Genomic DNA, 22,491 nt, shown 5'->3' with positions numbered 1-22,491 from the left:
TATTTAATAAAAATTTCTATCATGCAAAACTGCCAATAATATGGAAGGCAAAAATATATAAAAAGATTATATATATAATCTTTTCATATATATATATATATATATATATATATATATATAGTAAAACAAAATTTTTTGTTAAATAACTTCTGTCTTTAGAACATATCTTCTAGGTCTATGTACAATTGGCGTTCATGCCTTATAAAATATTTTTCAAAATGTTTAAAACTGTGTTAAAAAGCATGTTTAAAATAAGAAAACATGTTTTAAACATATATGTATTACTTTTCATAATTAAAGTATATAATTTAGATGTATGTACGTATATGTACCTGATGTTACGTTGAATTTTATTTCGAAACTATGTATTTTATGTAATATATATTAAGATGTAACATAAAATAATTTATATTTTTTCTAAATAACATTAAATACTATAAACAAATAACTTTTGTCCTCTCTTTCACTATTTTATTATATCCACTTACATTTGTACATTTACTACCAAATTTTTATTTTCATAATGACATTTGTCAAAAATTTAATTTTATTACTTTCAATGTATAATGTATATTATATATTTTAAATATAAAATTAAGTTTTTGATAAATGTCATTATGAGAATAAAAATTTGGTAGTAAATGTATAGATGATTTCAAATTGATTACAAGTCGACTTATTGCCGACTAAAAGTCGACCTAGTGGCCATAACCTCAAAAACAATGTCGGCTTATAGTCGCCATAAAGTCGACTTCTAGTCACCATGAAGTCGACTTAAAGTCGACTGTATATACTGACTTTTAGTCGACTATTTTCGGGTCATTTGTCGACTAAAAGTCGACAATAAGTTGACATTTAGTCTGACTTTGAAGTCGACTTTAGACTCCTTTTGTCGACTGACAGCCGACTAATAGTCGACTCGGTGCTGTTTCGGTAATTAATACAAATATAATAAAATTATATAATTAAATATAATATAATAATTATAATTATTTTAACTTAATTTATTATAAATTATTTAAACTTAATAACTTTTAATTACTTAAGCGGCGTTTACAATGATATTTTAGGAAGACTTAAAGCGTAAGACTCAAGAAATTCACCAATCACAGTCAAATATTAAAAGAATACTCGACTGTGATTGGCCAATTTCTTAAAATCTCACTGTAGAATGGCCCTTACGTACTTAATACTTAACTACTTAATACTTAGCTATATTTAATTATTTACTACGTAATTACTTAATTAATTAATAATTAATTACTTAATACTATTCTTGATTAATTTTTTTCACTTCTTCTTCCTTTTTTCCTCTTTGTATTTAACCGAAGTTCCTGAAACAAAAACAATAATAAATATTAATATATTTACATTTATTTTTTAAAATGTAATAATATGTATAATAATAAATTATTATATAAATAATATAAATATATATATAATATGAATATATATAATATGAATGCGTGCGTGCGTGCGTGCGTGCGTGCGTGCGTGCGTGCGTGCGTGCGTGCGGGCGGGCGGGCGGGCGTGCGTGCGTGCGTGCGTGCGTGCGTGCGTGCGTGCGTGCGTGTGTGTGTGTGTAGTTTTATTTTAATTGCCCTCGACAAATATCTCGAACAATATGGAAAATATGAAAAAATATTTAAAGACAAAAGTTGTATAGTTTCAAAGAGAACATGGTATCATTGGTTTACCTTTGGATAATTGTTTGAAAGTCATATTAAGGTTACCTTTGACTTCTTAAATAGAACCCACTATTTTCATTACATAGGATTCTATTAAATGAATTAAAGATAACCTTAATATAACTTTCATACAATTATTTAAGGTCAAATCAGTGGCACCATCATATGTCCACTTCGAAACCATGCAACTTTTGTTTAAAACATTTTTTTAAATTTTTCCATATTTTTCGAGATATTTGCCTGAAGAAATTAAAACAAAACACCCTATCTATATATACACGGTAAGTCATTTTAATGACTCACCGTGTATATATAAATCCCATCCTAAATATTTCTATTCCTATGCATTTTACAAAAAAAGTTTCAGACAAAAGTTGTTTAGTTTCGAGGGGGCCATAAGATAATACCATTGGTTTGACCTTGAAGGGTCAGTTGAAGGCCACGTGAAGGTCATCTCAATTTTTTTAAATGGCATTTCCTATTTCTTATTACGTATATTCTTGTAGCTTATCTCGAAAGCTTTCCAAAACGCTATATTGAACCTTTTTTAACGTAGAATTTCCTGAGATATTTTTAATTTCATTACAATATTTATAACTCTTGTCAGTCAAATATCTCGAAAACCGAGCCCGGCAGCGAAAAATGTTTCAGACAAAAGTTGTCTAGTTTTAAGAAGACTATAAGACTATAAGATGATACCATTCAAGAGTTAAAAATAAGTGCCATTAAAAAATTTATTTTAATTTAAAAATTTAAATTTTTAAATAACACTTCTTATTTTTAGCTCTTGAAAGTCAAACCAATGGTACCGTCTAATGCGTCGTCTACAATAGGACTTTAAGACTTAAGATTTCAGAAATTGACCAATTACAATTGAATTTAAGGAAGAATAATAAATATGATTGATCAATTTCTTAAATTTTAAGTCTTAAAGTCTCATTATAGACGCCGCTTTATAGCCTTCTTAAAACCAAACAATATCATTATAATATATAAAATTTAAAATATCTCAGGAAGTCCTACATTAAAAGACTTCAAATATATGGTTATGGAAAGCTCTCGAGATCAGCTATAAGAATATGTAATAAAAAATAGAGGCTGCCATTTAAAAAAATTGAGGTGACCTTCACGTGACCTTCAAATGACTATCCAAAGTCGAACCAATGATACCATCTTATGGCCCCCTCGAAATCATAAAACTTTCGTCTGAAACATTTTTCTTTAAAATGCTTTGTTTCCAAAATAATTGCGTACGTTGATTAAAATAACTCACCCTGTATATGTATATGTATATATATATAAAGTATCTTTTATTTTGCTGACTTCGAATTTGTTCCATTATTTTAGTCATATATTAATAGATAAATGTAACAACAATTTAATTAATTACAAAGGACTCATTTGTTGATGAATTTTATAAGTTAATATTATTTAACTTAATATTAGTTAATATTAGTTAACTTAACATTGTTGTAAAAACAGACATTAATCTGTCGATGTATCTAATAAAAAATATATGTGTTAAAAATAACAATTTGTAATGAATTTTTTAATTTTATTTATAATAAATTTTTTTAATTTTATAGAATATTTTTCCATTATGAATAATTATAAAAAAATATTGAAATCATGAGAATTTTCGTGAATCAATATATTTAAAACTGCTGTACATTAATCTATCGAAATACCAGATAAAAAAATTATAAGTTTTACAATCCATAATTAATTTTTAAAACAAAAGAATAAAAAATTCTGAAGTCGATAAAATAAGAGCCACTCTAATATAAGTTATATATATATATATATATATATATATATATACTCTTCACATACATATTGTATATAATTCTTTTAACTTTTGAAATTGTTGATAAATTTAATTATTATAATAGTCATCTTTGTATAAAACATAAATATGGCACAAATGTCTAAAATAGTATAATATTCTTTAATTTATCTTTATTTTTATTTTATCTTATTTTACATTCAATAAATACTATTTTTAGAATATTCTTATCGTAAAATATTAGAATCGTAAAATATTGTTAAAAAAATTCTTTTTTATTAATTTACAATTAATTGTTTATATTATAGTATTATGTACTGAAGTTATGAACTGTAGCTTAAAACTCACACGCCAAAGAAAATATGTTCTTATTTTTATTACGTACATATTAAAATTGATTTTACGCATTCTCAAGGGGTAATGCCACTCTAATGCCCGAAAAAACAATCTAATTTTGACAATTTGTTATATATAGAATATATATAACATGGGAATATAGTGAATGGAATACAAAATCTGTTTAAAGGTTCTTATTGTACATACTTTGAAGTGTATTCATAAATTTTTTTTCAATTTTCTTTTACAAAATGGCGGTGCCAATATTCAGCAAAGGAAACCTCTTCTCACGAATAGTGTTCCGCGGCCGGAAAGTTTTCTCCTGCAATTTTTGACTTAGAACAAAAGACAAAAAATTTTTAAGTTTTATATAAAATTAACTCAGGAAATACGTACGCTAATTAAAAAATACCGTTTTTTGTAAAAATAATGCACGTTTGAACAAAAAGTTTCATTTTTAGATAAAAAATTACATGAAAAATTGTTTATAAAAAAAAAAGTTTACAATGAAATTTAAAAACCGTACGTACTTCTCTAGATAATGTAATTTTGAAGCTACAGTTAAAATTTCAAGTAAATTAATGAAGATCTGATAAAGTTATGTTTCCGGCCGCGGAACATTATTCGTGAGAAGAGGCTTTCTTTGCTGAATTCTGGCACCGCCATTTTGTAAGAAAAATTGGAAAAAAAATTTGTGAACACATTTCAAAGTATGTACAATAAAAACCTTCAAACAGATTTTGTATTCCATTCACTATATTCTCATAAAAAATTGTCAAAATTAGACTGTATTTTCGGGCGCTAAAGTGGCATTACCCCTTAAATACCCCTTAAATTGCAGGAAGATAGTTCTACCACAGTATATACAGTAGCGCAACTCTCCCGATTTTGTGTAGCATAAAATGAAATGCGCATGCGTGAAGTCAGCGAGTATACCAGTACTGCCATCTGTACTTTTCTCTCACTTTCTCCTTTGATTTTCGCTCTCTCTCTTTCTCTTTCTTGGCGGTAAAATCACATCTGTGTTTAAATTACAGTTTAAATGCTCACTGATCTCAGTATTAAATACCGGCATAAATATTTGTCAGCAACAATTACGCGAGTGAAGTGAGAATACGTGATTAGAGGTGCAAATTAAGCGAGAAGTGGTGAAGTGGTGAAGTGGTGAAGTGAAAAAATTATTTGTGTGTAGAAGCTTTCCTGAAGAGGATAGTTAACCTATTTATTTATATAGGTTTTCAATTCTCTTGTTAGGAAATTTTTGCACCTTGATCTTCTTTTTCAGGTGCTGTTTGGTGATCCGGAAGGCCTAAGGGAAACATGGACAAGAAAACCAAACAATGGTGCGCAGTGCCAGGATGTATGAGTTTTATCAACTTAGAAAAACGGCACTTTTTTAGATTTCCAAAGGAATATGACAGGTATGATAATGTTTTAATTATTATTTATAAAATATGTAATTTAATTATATATATATGTATATTTTCATATTTTTAAAGTAAATAATATATACATATCATATACTTTTATATTTATGAATTTTCATTACACTTTACAGGTGGTTGAAATGGATAGACGCATCAAAAAGGATGGATTTAAAATTGAAAGGGCCAAAGTACGCATACCAAAATTGTACACTATGCCACTTGCATTTTGAGGACAAGTGGCTTATAAAAAAGGCTGTCATTCGTTTACATCCAGATGCTGTACCTACCATATTTTTTGGTCCAGCTTTTCAAAAGGAGTAAGATTTTATTAATATAATTTATATAATTGTTAAATATTTTATTTTTAATAATAACATTATTTTGTTATATTATGATAACTGTATATATGTATACACACACACACACACACACACACACACACACACATATATATATATATATATATATATATATAGAAAGAGAGAGAGAGTATTATAATATATATTTGCTTTTATAGAAATACAGAAATAGAAGGAAGGACAGAAGGAGCAAGTATTACAACATTGGAGAAGCAACAAGAAGCAACAAGAAATGAAATGGAAGAAGCGGAAAAGACACCAGCAGTACAAGAAGGAAGTAAAAGGTAATGATAATAAAAAACAATATTCTTGTTATTTCAAATGAAAATAACATAATGTAATAATCCAATTGTATAAAATTTTTCAGTAATGTCCAAACAAGGAAATGGAAATGGACATCCAAACAGAAGATCAAATAGATGACAAAGATAAACAGTAAGTTTTTCTTTATTATAAAATATTAGTTTTGCGATATACATACATACACACATATATATATATATATATATATATTAAAGGATTTTTTGCCAAATTTTTTTTCTTCAATGTCTAATTTACATTACATATAAATACATTTGTGTATTTTGCAGAAGCACATCTAACATCATGCATACGGGGAAGAAAAAATCATTGGATGATAGTCCTCGCAAAAGAAAACTACGCATGCAAGTTGTAAAATTGAAGAAGCAGAACAACAAGTTGCGGCAAATGGTTCGATGGCTTCGATTGAAAAAAGAAAAACAGAAGAAGAACCAAACGGAAAATGTAGACATCAACGAAGGAACCAGCGATGCCAACAATATTCTACGATTAAGTGGTAAGCTATTTTCGGGACATTTTGTACAATTATTGTCTGCGCAGATCGATGCTTTGACCAAAAACAAACGTGGAAGGAGATATGATTCCGATTTCAAGCAATTTGCATTATCATTATTTTTTTCAAGTCCGCGTACTTATAGAGAATTGCTGAAAAGTTTCGCTTTGCCTTCTATTCGTTCTCTTCAATTATTCACACAATCTTGGAATATAGTACCTGGAATAAATGATAAAATTTTTGAAGTATTAAGTATAATAATGCAATCATTATCATCAATGGAAAGACATTGTGTATTGTGTGTTGATGAAATGAGTTTGAAAGCTCACTTATTTTATAATATATCGCAGGATGATATAATTGGATTTCAAGATACAGGTATTGAAAAATCACATCAGCCTGCGAAAAGTGCTTTAGTCATAATGGCACGAAACATTGCTGGAAATTGGAAATTTCCCGTTTGTTTTTGTTTTGTAGAAACATCATGTCAAAGTGTCATTTTAAAAAATATTATATTTAATATTATTATTAAGTTGCGAAATTGTGGTGCTGTTGTGCATGCGTTAATAACAGATATGGGATCTAATTTTATACAGTTATCCCGTGAATTAGGAATTTCGAGAGAAAATTCAACTTTTTTAGTTAATGAGGAGGAAGTAATTTATATTTTTGATACTCCTCATTTAATAAAAGCTACCCGTAATAATTTATTAAAATATAACTTTCAATTTAATAATAAAATTGCTTCATGGAGTCATATAGTTGATTTTTATAACAAAGATTGTAAACAATGGATAAAAATGGCTCCTAATTTAACTAAATGTCATCTTGAACCGAATTCCTTTCAACGAATGAAAGTTAAATATGCTGTTCAAGTATTTAGTAATCGGGTAGCTGCAGGAATGTGCACGCTAATGTCTTATGGTTTTCTTTCAAATGAAGCACTTGGCACAATAGATTTTATTGAAAAATTAGATAAATTATTTGATATATTAAATTCATCTGCATTAAATAATCCAAAAGAATATGGAAAAGTTTTCACGGGTAGCGAAAAACAAATTAGATTCCTAAAAGAAATGTTAAATTTGTTTAAGCATATAAATATTATTAATACTAACGGTTCACATGCAACTGTAAAAATTAAATGTTTTGAATGCTGGCAGATTACAATTTCAAGTATAATTAAATTATGGAATACATTAAAACATTTAAATTTTCCTTATCTTCAAACACGAAGAATTAATCAAGATTGTGTCGAAAATTTCTTTGGTACTATTAGACAACAAGGTGGTAATTCTTTGAATCCAACTCCAATTCAATTTGTACGTGCCTTTAAAAAATTACTTAGTATGAAATTTTTACAGCACTCAGAAAATCAAAATTGTGCTCAAGATAATGACCAAATGTTAACTTTCATTAATAAAGCAAGTTGTGCTAATCATACTCCAAATTTTACTACACCTTTGCCATGTAAAATTTTAGATATCCCAAGTCATGATTATTACTCCATGGATCTGCCAGAAAAAAAATGCATTTACATATGTATGTGGATTTTTAATTAAAAGATGTACAGAAATTCATTCATGTAATGCATGTATGGTATATGTAAATGAAAATAAGACTGTCTTAGACGATACTGCTCTATATTGTTCTTTTCGAGCTTATTCTAGCGATGAAAATAATTTGTACGGAAATTTACACATGCCAAGCAATAATTTCTGTTTTTACATACATCAATTAGAAGAATTATTTGTAAAAAATTTTGAAAATAATTGTTTTAAGAGAAATATTGGCAATTATCTTTTTCAGTTAGCACAGAATATAGTTTTTGAACCGCCATGCTCAGATTTTCCTACAATTTTTTTGATAAAGTTATTTTTACGCATGCGTATTTATTTTACATTATCTCAACATAATAAAGCATGCAAAAGTATTAGTAGAAAGAATAGGAAACTTTTAAATGTTTCACATTTATAAATTTGTTATATTTAACTATATTATAATCTATACAGTCTTATTTTTATGGTTAAAATTTATGTTGCTTGCGTTTTATACATTTAATATTTTTATTAATGTTTATTTTGCTTTTTAATTGCGTTTTATTATAATGTTAAGTTTATTCATTAACATTCATTGTGTGTGATTTTAACTTTCAGCTTTTTTTAACATTGCATTAATGTTGCATTTCAGAATTTTACATATTACATGTCCAGTTTCATATATATTTATGTACTTACATTTTTATAACTTCATGCCGTGATTTTTTCTGTCATTCTATCTTCTATTACATTAACTCTCTTATGTTCTATTATTATATATATTATATATTATATATAATATATATTATATATTATATATATTATATATGTAATATATATTCTATATATTATATATTTTATGTATTCTATTATTTGCATGAGCGTGATTTTATTGCATGTTATTTATTTCATTTATTCTTTATATGAATATCTTTATATGAATATGCTATTTGCATGAGTGTGTTTTATATTTTTGTGTATGTTTGCATTATATTTGATTTGTTTATATGTGTTATGTTATATAAAAAATGTTTTATAATTAAATAAGTTTGTTTATTTTATATATTTTATATTATATTACATATATATATATATATATATATATATATAATTTTATATTATTTTATAATAATATTAAATTATTTACATACTTATAATGTTAAATTTTTTATTTAGGTTGAATGTATTAGATTGACATCAAGACATTTATACACATGCGGATCGAAAATAGAAGAAGGCAAAATTAATTTAAATTTGTATTATTAATATCATTAAGGTTGATGTTTATATGATATGTATGTTATAACGTATTTCACACATTAGCATTTTAATTGAATGTAAAACTTTCTTGTTTCTATTCTTCTACTCTCTCATTCTCTCTTTCTGATTCATGCTGAGGTGGATCGAGTAGCTGAGATATGGTCAGATGATTGATTTGAGAGAGAAAAAGTTTAGTTTCAAGATTATTTCTGTTTGTGAAATAAATATTTTTAACGAAATACAACTGTTTATAAATAAATATATATTATTAACAAATATATATTTCTTGTTTTTTTTATTTATTTTGCTCATAAATATATATATTTTATATATAAAATTTAAGTGATTGTAGTCTTAATCTAAATGGTTTTTTTTTTAATTTTTGAATATATATATATATATATAGAATATGTATGTACAATTAATATATAAATATATTAAAAATTATATATATAAGTATTAATATGTTAATATATTTTAAATTATATATGAGTATTATGAGTATATATCTTTTCTGCTATCAGATTTTATATATGACATATAAAATGGTTAATTAATATTCATATTATATCATATATACTATTTTTTATATATATTTGCATTATATATTTTGTATTATATTTTTCACAATTTTTTTATGTACATATATTCAAGTTTTATTGAATTTAATTTATATTACATATTATAATGTGTTAGAAAGAGAACGAAAACCAAAGGAGAGAATGAGAGGAAAGTACAGATGGCAGTACTGGTATACTCGCTGACTTCACGCATGCGCATTTCATTTTATGCTACACAAACTTCAAAGGTGCCGACAGGGAGTTGCGCTACTGTATATACTGTGGTTCTACTATAGATAGTTCTATAGTAACTATCTATAGTAACAGCAATGATAATACACACTGAAAATTAATCAAAAAAATCTATCAATAATTTGTTACAAAAAACTAAAATAAATTGTACACAAGATACATACTTTATACAATTAATTTATTCAAAATATTTAGAATGATCTCATTTTGACATTCTATGTAGATTCATAAAATACTTTTTTTTTACTTTATTATACTTTTTTTTTACATTAATAGAATATTCATTAAAGATTATCACAGACAATACAAATCTATTCTATAAATATCCTTCAGAGAATATTTTAATGAAATGAAAAAAAGTAGTTTATAAATCTGCATAGAATATCAAAAATGAAACTATGTTCAAAATATTCTGAATAAGTTTAGAGAATATTCTGAATAAGATTTCTAGATTAGATTAACAAAAAGAAATGTTCTTTTACATGTATGTTCTAAATTTTACTGTAACATCCCAGTAACACTAATATAAATAATTAACTTTAAAATAATTTCTTACAAGAAATGAAAATAAATTGTACAAAGTACATTTCTTGTATACAATTCAATTTTGATTTCTTCTAAAAAATTATTAATAAACTTTTAATTTCCAATATGCATTGTCATAATTATAATATAGAAACTGTTATCTTTTGACACAATTTATATTCGAACAAAAAATGCCCGCAATCAACTTAGCCTCATATATAGTTGATGTAAGAATACATATTCTTTTATATATTTTTTACCTTTATTAAAATATTCACTTTATATTCAATTTGTACCTTTATTAAAATATTCACTAAAGAATATCATAGACAATACAAATCTATTCTATAAATATCCTTCAGTGAATATTTATAGAATAGATTTGTATTGTCTGTGATATTCTTTAGTGAATATTTTAATATTCTAATAAAGTAAAAAAAATATATAAAAGAATATGTGTTCTTACATCAACTATATATGAAGCTAAGTTGGTTGCATGCACTTTTTGTTCGAATATAAATTGTATCAGAAGATAACAGTTTCTATATTATAGTTACGACAATGCATATTGGAAATTAAAAGTTTATCAATAATTTCCTAGAAGAAATCATAATTGAATTGTATACAAGAAATGTACTGTGTACAATTTATTTTCATTTCTTGTAAAAATTTACTTTAAAGTTAATTATTTATATTAGTGTGATAGGGATGTTACAGTACAATTTAAAACGTACATGTAAAAGAACATTTCTTTTTGTTAATCTAATCTAGAAATCTTTCATACGGGCTAGCGGGAGAAAATACTCACCGTGCGGCCGCAATTTACATGGAATCATTTCTCGGGCGTGCACGAAAACCAAGTGGCCGTACAATTTTACGTGTTGTGCAATAATTATGTGAAACTGAGTGTCGTGCATAATATCGGGATAACCGGTCCAGCAGTGCGTCTTCGTGTACGAGATGAAGAAAGAATTCTTGAAAAATTTTATCATCGTATCACATTATCAACGTGTGCAATACATTTTATCGAGGGATTATCAACCACGAATCAATTTTTGTAAATTTAAGGTACTGTCCATTAATTTTTTACATTTACGATATATTCAGCGTATAGTAAATGGCATTTTGAATAATTTTTAAATTGAGAGTGGAATAGGCCTATGGGGGAAACCACTATAAAAAAAGCGCACCATGCTATCTACCGCAAGGTGGTGTGGAAATGATAGCGCATCATTTTCTCGCCACGAAAAGGGGGGACGGGTCATTTTTCGGCGCGGTATTGCGATATATCGCAAACCACCATCATGTCTCGGAGAGCGACCCGCCCACCGCTTCGCCGCGCTCGTAGTATCGGATTACGGTGGGACGACTCTCGTCGCCGCGCGCTTTTACTCACGCAGATTGGCCGATCTTTTTTATTTAATATTTCGTTAATTATTGCGACAATCTCAAAACAATACAGATCATTCCTTCTTAATTCGAGCCAATCTACTTCTTTATTTCATTAAGGTCGAAAATTGACAGACACCCTGTATATATATTGTTACGCCCGCGGCGAGGACTTCGATTATTATCGAAGTCGCGCACGGAAAGATCGGCCGCTCGCGAGTCGCGCGAAATAAATAAACACTTTTAAAAGAACTAAAAGCTTTAATTCCCAATACAGGGCAACACAAACGATAACACAAAATGATTCAACACAAAATTAGCGGCTCGATGCAAATTCGCGTCCGCGCAGCCAGACAACTGGAACCGAACTCAGTTGACAGTCGTTGTTTGTAAATAATCTTCTTGCCGACGGGATCCAGACAACGGCAGGGCCGTGACGACTCGGGCGCGCGCGTAACACTGCCCCTCCTCTTCAAGATTGTCGTCCCGACAATCAGCAAGGGGCTCAATGACCATCGTGGACTTCCAGGAACCCCGAACGATCCTGCTCTCCCTGAGCTGCTGCTCCCGGTTTCCGAGCATCGTTCCGATCAGGCTCCAATCCACCGGGCAGGCTCCCAACCGATCCCTTCCAGAGAGCTGGCCAGGCTCTCAAGAACCGACTCCAGGGCAGCCTCCCATTCCAGCCATCTTCCTGTTCCCGGCGCGAGTCCTTTTTGATCCTTCTTCTCCCGTGACTTTCTTCGGACAAGAGGGGGGGTATCTACCGTGGACCCGTCGTCCCAAAAGGACTCCCCAAGTCCCTACCTCGGCATTCGCCCTCCGGCCCACGGGAAAACCACGGCTCAAAAACCGTGGGCGAGGTAGTCTTCTCTTTGGGAGTTCACGTTGTTAAATCTCCATTTTATGACTCATCAGCTTTCCTTCTCCTTTTCCATTCAGAAAACACTCCGCCTGGTAAAAGAAATAACAAGAAAGCGCAATAACTGGAAAATAGAAACTTAATTCCTATCTTAATTTCTACTACGGGCTCCAAGCTATTCCCTATCTAATCTACCCTATCGTCTCTCAGAAAAAGGAGCTAATCTATCCGCATGGACGATCTTCTTCTTATGCTTAACGGATTTTTGTATGCAAAACACCACATCGCTTAACTTCTTCACTACTACAAAAGGGGCCTTCCCAATTAGATTGAAGTTTGGGAGCTCTTCCCTTAATTCTTCGAGGATTAAAGAACCACACTTTCTCTCCCTCTTGAAAAAGAATTTGTCTGGCATTGCGGTCATACCAGCTCTTCATTCGGGAAGATTTTATGTCCATCCGCCCTCTAACTTCGGAATGGATTCTATCTAATTTTCCTCTAAGGCTCGAAGCGAAGTCAGCTTCGGATTGAGATCTCTCTCTAGGTGGACTTCCCAGAAGTAGATCCAAGGGCAATCTAAGATCGTGACCCAAATACAGCTCGGCAGGAGTAAAACCAGTGGTTTCATGTTTAGAAGATCTGTACGCTAATAAAAACATGGGAATCCAACTATCCCAATCTCTTTGATTTTCTGAAATAAATTTGGACAAATAATTAATGATGGTTAAATGTTGTCGCTCGACCTGTCCATCTGACTGAGGATGTAAAGCAATCGTCCTCGTCTTTTTAATCCCAAGAAGAGTCATCAACTCCGCGAACAACTTGGATTCGAAGTTCTTTCCTTGATCCGTATGGACTTCCCGAGGGATCCCATGTCTGGAAACTATCTGGTTGACGAAGACTTCCGCCACTGTCCGCGCCTTGATATTCTTGAGAGGGAAAGCCTCCACGCATTTGGTGAAACAGTCTACGATGACAAGAAGATATCTGTTTCCTCGGGTGGTAGTAGGAAGAGGACCTAGCACATCCATCTGAAGTCTCTCAAAAGGGGGGCTCCCACGTTATATATTTGTAACGGGGACTTTCCTTTTCCTAAGGGGCCCTTCTTGGACACACATACTTTGCAGGTTCTACACCATTCCTGTACATCCTGCTTACAGGTGGCCCAATAAAACCGCTTGCGAATTTTATCCAAAGTCTTATTGACCCCGAAGTGTCCTCCAGAAGAAGAATCGTGCGCCGCTTCTAAAATTCGATCAACCTGCTTACGAGGAACAATAAGCTAAAAGATACTTGATCTGAGATTTGGCGCTTCCCATTTCTTATAGAGAACTCCATTCTCTAAACTTATTGCGTCCCAATAGGACCAATAAACTCGGGCGGAAATATCTCCATCGGGTATCTCTGAACGGAGTGGGCGTATGCCTGTTTTCTTCCCATGGTAAATTAGAGAGAGGCTTGGGTCTTCGGATTGCTCTCTTTCCCAATCCTGTAGAGTGTTTCCTGTAAGAAGAATCCGAGCGACGGATGTTTGAAGCTCCTTCGAATTCTTCTTTTCGACCTTGGAGCAGTACACACAGCCAGAAGATTCACAATGCCGTCTGGAAAGTCCATCGGCGTTTTTATGGATCCGGCCCTTCCGATAAATAATTTCGAATTCGTATTGCTGGAGTCTCTCCAGCCAACGTGCTAACTGCCCTTCTAAATCCTTGAAGGACAGAAGCCATTTCAAAGAAACGTGATCTGTTCGGAAAAATTTTCGTCCTGAAAGTTGGTCAAGCACTTCGTCTATTTTAGGCAAGGGATAGGAGTCTTTTTTCGTTACTTCGTTTAATTTCCGAAAATCCACACAAAATCTTATCGTTCCATCTTTCTTTTTGACCAAAACAACGGGAGAAGTCCAGGGGCTTTGTGACTCCTCAATGACTCCCTGATCCTTCATTTCCTCAATTATTTTATCGACTTCACCCCGCATCTGTATGGGAATACGACGAGGAACCTGCTTTATGGGAGAAGAATCTTTTAGGTTAATTACATGAGACAAAATATCGCAATTTCCTGCAACAACCTTTTCGGAAAATATGTCTTCATATTCGAATAAAAGTCTCGCGAAAATGTCTTTCTGAGACTCTTCCAAGTCCACAGAATCCTTTAAAAGTTCCTTCAAAATGGAAGGGACTTTTTCGGAAACGTTTAGGATCCGCGAGCAATTTAGGTTTTGTTCTTCCACGAACTCCGAAAAACCGAAGGCTTCCCCAAAAACATTTTCCAAACCGGCCTCCTTCAGAAAAATCATCTAATTTTCCTTTATAATTAAAACAATCCGAATTTAACCCTATACGATTTATGTACAGCGGGGTTTCGCCCCACCCAGTTGTTCTCCCCCCGCCGAGAGCAATTAAACCGTGTTTCCCACATTCTCCGGACATTCTGCACGGAAATGTCCAGTCTTTCCGCAAAGCCAACATTCCTTCGTGTTAGGCTTTTTCCAGTTTCCCCTCTCGTTCCCCTTTTTCTTTCCGTTTTCCTCACTTTTCTTTTCAAAAGTGCGCGCGTCCCCCTTCCCTTTCTCGAAGCGCCTTTCAAAATCCCTTTTCCTCTCGAAATTCTCTCCCTGAAATATTTTTACGGCCTTTGCCCTTTCTACGGCCAGTTTCAGGGAAGTTATGCCTTCCAGCTGGAGAGTCCTCCTCACGAATCCGTCGAGAAGCGTAGAAACAAATTGTGCGCAAGCAATCTTATCCCGCACCGCGTAAGAACATTCGGGGTAGGCCAAACAGGCGAGCCTCTCTAACTCCGAACCGAAAGTTGCAAAATCCTCCCCGAATTTCTGTTTTCGGTTCGTGAATTGCGTATAGCAATTCTGAGATTGTCCCTCGCCGAAACGCAATTCGAGCTTGGATTTCAGTTCTTCAAACGTACAGGTCTCTAAATCCTCGATCGACTCTAAAACAGAGCGGGCCTTCCTCCTCAAACACGACGCTAACACTACAGTCCTCGTCGCGTCGTCCCAACGGTTCGCGCGCGCTATGAGGGAGAACTGCGAGAAAAATTCCCGCAACAAAACTGTCCCATCGAACGTATCCGGCTTCAACTTATATCCGGTTTCGTTTTGTCTCCGCGTCGCGACTTTCCCGAGACCCCGATCTAAACTCGGAAGGACTTAGCTGAGGAGGCTGTAGCCGGCTCCCGCGTAGAAGCTGGATCTCCTCGTCGTAACGGCGCAGCATCGCGGCGATCTCCTCCTCGCGTCGCGCTTGTTCCTCGCGCATCTGCCGCATCTCCTGCAGGACGGTGAGCAGAGCGGAAGATTCCGACGCCGCCGTCTCCGTCGCCGCTGCCTCCGTTGCCGCTGTCTCCGGCGCCCGCAGTTCCGTCGCTCGCCCTTCCGAGGGCGGCTCCGACTGCTCCCTCCTTCTCCTCTTCGCAGCTGTGTGAAGTTAGCCCCCCCACTACTTGAAATTAAAAAATGACCATTATCATTCGATTGGTGGTCGTTTGGTAGTATTTGGTAGTCCATTCCCGATGATTGGTAGCAAAAATTATAGTTAATAATACGAAAAAAAATATATCGGTGTGAAGTTAGCCCCTCCTTTCATAAAATTCAACTTTCCAGACTGCACAAGTAATAATAGTTACATGCATTCGTTTGGTGGTCGCTTAATGACGTTTGGTAGTCCATTCCCGATGATTGGTAGCCAAAATTATATTTAATAATACGAAAAGGAAGCATGCGCGCGTGAAATATTAGCTCCTTCTTTCATAAAATTTGTCTTTCCTGCATAAGTAACAATAACTGTAAGCATTCGTTTGGTGGTTGTTTAATAATGTTTGGTAGTCCATTCCTGACGACTGGTAATTAAAATTGTAATAAGTAATACGAAGAAACAAGTGAATGTTGCGAGTATGCAACAATGACCACTAGATGGTTAAAATTACAATGCAGAACGCTAGGAGCGCTAGTATCATAGTGACATAACTTGCTGTAAATTGAGGTTATGACCATTTATATGTTACTGATGTGTTGCTAGGTTATTGTTGTGTGCAATTGTTCTTTTTTATTTATTTTTTGAGCAATTCATATTTATTCAATAATATTCATTTAAGAAGGTAAAACCGAAATATGATATTAACATGTTGTCAATATCTAATATTGTAATGAATTAGTCGAGTCATGGTCACAGCTTGACGCATCGTATCTTTATGCGCGAATAATGAACACAAAATGTGTATAATGATCTAACGAACTCAGTGCAATCTTGTAATGAAGAACATAAAATAGAACCGCATGGAGCAATATATGTAATAAGTTAAAAATAAACATATATGATATACATATATACATACATATATATATATATATATATTGTATATATATATATATAAATTATATATTTATAATATATTTATAACTATATATCTACATATATTTAATAACATATATTTATATCAAAAATATATCTATATTAAATAAAATATTATATATATATCTATATTATGCATATAAATAAAAATATATAAATATCAAATAAAATGTAGTCCATAATAACCAAAAAATGAATAACAGATTTTACATACACATGCATGCATACACACACACACGCGCGCGCGCGCGCGCGCGCACAAAACTTTTTATTTATTACAGAGAAAGCATGATAAAACTTTTTGAAATTAGAAGTAGACGAAATTTGTATGAGACGCATAGTTACTAAACAAATGCTTACAGTTATTGTTACTTATGCAGGAAAGACAAATTTTATGAAAGAAGGAGCTAATATTTCACGCGCGCATGCTTCTTTTTCGTATTATTAAATATAATTTTGGCTACCAATCATCGGGAATGGACTACCAAACGTCATTAAGCGACCACCAAACGAATGCATGCAACTATTATTACTTATGCAGCCTGGAAAGCCGAATGTTATAAAAGGAGGGGCTAACTTCACGCGCGCATGCTTCCTTTTCGTATTATTTATTATAGTTTTGACTACCAATCATTGGAAATGGACTACCAAACGTCATTAAGCGACCACCAAACGAATGCATGTATTTATTATTACTTGTGCAGTCTGGAAAGTTGAATTTTATGAAAGGAGGGGCTAACTTCACACCGATATATTTTTTTTCGTATTATTAACTATAATTTTTGCTACCAATCATCGGGAATGGACTACCAAACGTCATTAAGCGACCACCAAACGAATGCATGCAACTATTATTACTTATGCAGCCTGGAAAGCCGAATGTTATAAAAGGAGGGGCTAACTTCACGCGCGCATGCTTCCTTTTCGTATTATTTATTATAGTTTTGACTACCAATCATTGGAAATGGACTACCAAACGTCATTAAGCGACCACCAAACGAATGCATGTATTTATTATTATTTGTGCAGTCTGGAAAGTTGAATTTTATGAAAGGAGGGGCTAACTTCACACCGATATATTTTTTTTCGTATTATTAACTATAATTTTTGCTACCAATCATCGGGAATGGACTACCAAATACTACCAAACGACCACCAATCGAATGATAATGGTCATTTTTTAATTTCAAGTAATGGGGGGGCTAACTTCACACAGCTCCTCTTCGCGGCTATTGTCGCCATCACTTTTTCACGGTCACTTCTCGCGGTCACTTTCTCACAATTATCCGTTTCGTCCGTCCGATCCCGGACGAGCCCCCAAAATGTTACGCCCGCGGCGAGGACTTCGATTATTATCGAAGTCGCGCACGGAAAGATCGGCCGCTCGCGAGTCGCGCGAAATAAATAAACACTTTTAAAAGAACTAAAAGCTTTAATTCCCAACACAGGGCAACACAAACGATAACACAAAACGATTCAACACAAAATTAGCGGCTCGATGCAAATTCGCGTCCGCGCAGCCAGACAGCTGGAACCGAACTCAGCTGACAGTCGTTGTTTGTAAATAATCTTCTTGCCGACGGGATCCAGACAACGGCAGGGTCGTGACGACTCGGGCGCGCGCGTAACAATATATATATATATTTGGTTTTTTAAATATACATATGTATGTATATTTAAAAAACTAAAAATGTAGATCATAGAATAAATTAAATTTATTTTAAAAAACGTATATATATATATATATATATATATATATATAAGATCATTTTGTTGGATATGTGTGTATGTGTAAATTACCTCATAATATCATAATTTTATATAATATTACAATGATGTCATAGTGATGTCATAGTGATATCACTTGTGACAAAGCGGACATTTGCATGTCACCATGACTTTCTTGTGATTTCATTGTGACATATTATTGTGATATCACTGTCACTTTTTTTGCTATGGGAGATATATAATATATTATTTTTTAAATGTTATTTTACAGATTATTACACTGCTGTTTCCCTTGAGAGAGAAAATTCTATTATTTCCATATCCATTCCTATCCTATCCTCTAAAAACGAGTCTTATTTTATTAATTAACGGTAACTGTTAATAAAAAGAATATAGTTTAATGAAACTCATTATATGAAATAAACATATATAAAGCTTTTTGAACACAGTTATATATATATATATATATATATATATATATATATATACGAGGTGTGGCAATAAAATAACCGGATTGGTGCTGCTACTGGCAAACGGCGAGCCGGCCGCAGCAGATCTGAACATGTCTGTGCTTGTTCATACCTTCACTAACATAATCTCGATTCGCGCGTTTGTGCGGTACTCAGTCTCACCATAATTATCGCCCGAGTAAGTTCTTGTTTTAACTTGCCGTCGAATGGAGCAAAGAGTTAACCTTAAGTTTCTTGTGAAACTCGGAAAAACCGCAACAGAAGCCCATGCTATGTTAAAGGAAGTGTACGGAAGTGAGTGTTTATCGCGCACACAAGTTTTTGAATGGTGTAAAAGGTTTAAAGAAGGTCGTGAAATGACTGAAGACGATCCACGCTCTGGACGGCCTTTAACATCAAAAACAGAAGACAACATCGAGAAAATTGGTAAATTGATCCGTGAAAATCGTCGTCTGAGTATCCGGGCTCTTGCTGAAGTCTCAGGAATTAATAGAGAAAGTATCCGTCAGATTTTGCATGAATCATTGAACATGAGAAAAGTTTGCGCGAAAATGATGCCAAAACTTCTCACTGCAGAACAAAAGGAATTGAGAATGAACATTTGTGTTGACCTTTTGAACAACATTAGCGCTGATCCAGGTTTGTTAGACAGAGTGATTACTTGCGACGAGTCGTGGTTTTTTACCTATGACCCAGAAACAAAGCGTCAGTCGATGCATTGGAAGAGTCCGAGTTCACCGCGTCAAAAAAAAGCCAAAATGTCAAAATCAAAATTTAAGGCCATGATGGTTGTTTTTTTTGATATTCGAGGAGTTGTTTACATTCACTGGGTCCCCGAAGGTCAGACTGTTAATCAACATTATTACATTGAGATCCTGTCCACCCTTCGTGAAAGAGTGAGAAGGCGAAGGCCCGAACTGTGGAAGAACAATTCTTGGATGCTCCACCAAGACAATGCACCATCACATTCTGCGTTGTCTGTGAAGTCGTTTTTCGCGAAACACAAAATCACAGTGTTGGACCACCCACCCTACTCGCCCGACCTGGCCCCCTGTGACTACTTTTTATTTCCAAAAGTAAAATCAGAGCTAAAGGGGACAAGATTTCAGAGTGTAGAGACAGTAAAAGCAAAAGCGACGGAGGTACTCAACAGCCTAACGGAAGCGGACTTCCAGCACTGCTTCCAACAATGGAAAATACGTATGGAGCGGTGTAGGGATCGCCAAGGAGAATATATAGAAGGAGAAAATTTGTATAATGTAAATAATAATAAATAAAATGTTTTTTAGCACCAGTCCGGTTATTTAATTGCCACACCTCGTATATATATATATATATGTAACGAGGCGCCTGCGCCTCGTTCCTAGTTCTCATTTCTTTTGGAATAAATATATTTATTATCTATCTCTGTAATAGCTTATCTAATCGCACCCGCTAATCTCCCGCTATATACCTGTTATCTCGCTCGCAACCTAGCATGCTCGCACGCTTTCTCGCTCGCACGCTCGCTTTCTCGCTTGCTCTCGCCACTTTGCGCTTGCTGTCTCTCGCTCGCCCGGTCCGAATCTTCCCCAAATTTCGCAGTCGTGCCCCACCTGCGAAATTCGCCAGGTAGGGGATCTCCGGCCGGGTATAAAAGCCGGCACGACCAGTGCCTCGGGGCCAGATCCTGACCAGATCTCGCCCGGGCTGAGGTGCTCCTCGGCTCGACCGGGTGCCCCCGGTGTCGGTCATCCCAGTCCCGGTCGAGGCGTTCCTTGATCCGCCGGGTGTCTCCGGCTTCCTGAAACCGCTCCAGGTCGAGGCGTTCCTCGATCCGCCGGGTGTCTCCGGCTTCCTGAAACCGCTCCAGGTCGAGGTGTTCCTCGATCCGCCGGGTGTCTCCGGCTTCCCGAAACCGCTCCAGGTCGAGGTGTCTCTCAACTCCCGCCGAGTAATTCCGGCTCCTGTACCAGTCCCGGTTGAGGCGTTCCTCGATCTACCGGGTGTCTCCGGTTTTTCCGGCTCCAGTCCGAGACGACTTGTCGTCCGATCCACCGGGTAACTCCGGGTTTTCCTGTACGCAGTCTCAGTCGAGGCAAACGCCCGATTGCACGGGATGTCGCCGGCCATCAGAAGCCGTACTGACAAACCAGCCCCGTCGACGGTACAACTAGTCCTAGGTTCCCTGTCCGTCCCGAAAATCCATCTCCCGCTGTATATTCTCCTTAGAGTAAGTCCGTGTTCCCGTGACCGTTCGATGCTAGTTAATATTCGTGCGCCCGTTATGTATTTCTTATTCGCGCCAGACTAGTCGTTCCGATTTGTACACCGGATACCCTGCCGTTCCGATTTGTACACCGGATACCCTGCCGTTCCGATTTGTACACCGGGTATTATTTTATTTCTAGTTAATTAGACACACGCCGTCATTTATGCTGTCACCCATCCATAGCGACATTGAAATATTCAAATACACACACCGACATTTATACTCTCGCATACACACACTGTAAATAATTCATTCATACAATAAAGACAACTCTAGTTTCTAAGAAAATGATCGCACGAGTTGAATGATTTACCCCCTTTCGCTCGAATCCTGGCTATCCGACGAGCCGTTCCGGAGCGTCGAGAAAGGTGGCCCGTTACATATATATATATACACACACACACACACAGTATTTGATTACAATGTCTTCAAAGAGACGTACTAAATGGAAAATAATAAATGAAAGAATTAAAAAACATTTTGCACATCTTGAAATACAGGATAAAGAAAATAATGGTGACGAACCAATCAGGTCAAAATATTCTAAAGAATCTCTTAATTCTGACTTATCAGAGCATTGCCAGCAATTTAATCAATATGAATTCCTTTGTAATTCGTTAACAAATGAGGATGAAAGTATAAATTCTAACTGCACTAATAATGAAGCGGATAGTTCATGCTCTTCTATTGAGTATTATTTATTTGAAAATGATTTCAATGAAGAAAGATCTAACGACAATAATAGTCCGGAATTTTCTATTAGTTTTTCTAATAATTTTAATGTATTAAAAGATTTTACAGAAGACAATTTTACTAATTCTAACTTAGCAAATAATCTTGCCCAGTGGGCGCTTAAATATAAAATTTCTCACACAGCTTTGA

The sequence above is a fragment of the Camponotus floridanus genome, unplaced genomic scaffold (genome assembly GCF_003227725.1).
Source record: "Camponotus floridanus strain SB8 unplaced genomic scaffold, Cflo_v7.5 scaffold106, whole genome shotgun sequence".
Taxonomy (NCBI): Eukaryota; Metazoa; Arthropoda; class Insecta; order Hymenoptera; family Formicidae; genus Camponotus; species Camponotus floridanus.
This window is presented reverse-complemented; position numbering follows the sequence as displayed.